Source organism: Cynara cardunculus, assembly GCF_001531365.2.
Source record: "Cynara cardunculus var. scolymus isolate 2C chromosome LG 6, CcrdV1, whole genome shotgun sequence".
NCBI classification, from domain to species: Eukaryota; Viridiplantae; Streptophyta; class Magnoliopsida; order Asterales; family Asteraceae; genus Cynara; species Cynara cardunculus.
Genome location: NC_037533.1, coordinates 17064750 through 17066610, shown reverse-complemented (window position 1 = coordinate 17066610; position 1861 = coordinate 17064750).

Genomic DNA, 1861 nt, shown 5'->3' with positions numbered 1-1861 from the left:
ATATATATATATATAGTTTGTTTCAAATACAACCCATCGCATTTGTACAACCAATGCAACCCAATAAATTGAGATATTTATGGAAATGCTGAGAATTCATTTATTATGATTTGAATATTTATGGAAGATGAATATAGTTCATTAATTATGATCAATACTTTATATTAGAAAACAATTAAAACTTATATATATATATATATATATATATATAAGGAATACATTTGTAAGTAATTCAAGAAAACATGATAATGGGAAAAAAAAAACACATTATTTATTCAATCAAAGTACATTATTTTTTAAAAGTACCAAAATAGATGTTTTAAAAATACGTTACTGAAATAAAATCAAGTTAAAATACGTATTTTCATGCGATTTGCCCTTTGTATAATGATATAAACATTTAATAAGAATAAAAAAGGCTAAAAGTACCATATTATCACCTAACTTAACGAACTTCCTAACTTTGTTAGTTTTACGGATGAAAACCGAAATAAAATGGAACCACAGTAACAAAAAAAGCAATACTTAGAAACAAAGGACGAAAACAGTCATAAGAAAAAGATAATAATCGTAATTTAGTGATAATATATTGGATTTATTATATATTTGAGCAATTTATTAGGGTCACCTAATTTGCCACCATACTATTGATTCCACCACACTTGTATTTATTGCTCATATGCACCTTAAAACACTTCATAAATGGTTACTTCAATAAAGTTGGTATGGATTAGGCCAAGCTCTTTTATATATATTTTTAAATTATATTTCAAATAAAGTTGGCTATTATATATATATAAAGAGACTTGATATAATGTGAGACCATTTTTTTACACTTCACAAATAAAACACTTTGAAGATAACCCTCATAGTATTTTTGCTATGAATGTTCAGATTTTTTTACCTTCACAACGTTTTGTTGTGAAATTTCATGTGTAAAATTGTGGTCTCACGGATCTCACGAAAATAATATGATCTTACATGAACCCAACCCCACACACACACATATATATATATATATAGAGAGAGAGAGAGAGAGAGAGAGAGATATGAGTTCAAATCAAGACGATACCTATTTAAAATAATAAGAAAATAGTTGAATTATGTATTATATTTAATTTTATTACCTATCACCTCATACTATTTTTAGTATTTTATGGGAATGCTAATAAATAATAATTATTAATAATATTTAACATTTAATTTAAAATAAAATTTAGTGATATAATAATTAATGTTAAAAAAAACAAAGTGTATACACCTTGAAAGGTGGTTTTGGGGTAGGGTATGTTTGTGTTTAAAGTTAAACACTTTTAGCTGCAAGCTCGAGGATCATTTCAATATTATTTTCCCTCCTCATTTTTTATTTTATTTTATAAATATTAATTTTTTTAAAATGTTTTCTTTTGTTAACAAATTTTTTAAAATCAAGAAAATAAAAAATAAGAAAAAACTTTAATTTATAGAATCAAAATTTATAAATGTTTAAAAAATTACATTCAACTCCAACAGTTTTTGAATCTCAGAGATTATATCATTAAGGCTGAGTTTGACAAACTAGCTAATAAGTTGGTTGTTAGTTTATGAGCTCGCTGGTAGCTGATAAGCTGACTGTTAGTTTATAAGCTCGCTGGTAGTTGATAAACTGACTGATGAATGAATAAATCATGTTTGCAGAACTAGTTGATAAGAATGTCAAATAACCAAAAAGGGCATCTTGAAAAATTAATTAGTTATGATATTTCAGAATATAATTGAAACAAATATATGATAATATAATATATTAACTAATACAAATAAGATGGTAAAGAAATTATAAATTATAATATATTAATTAAAAGATTTTCAAATTGATTATATA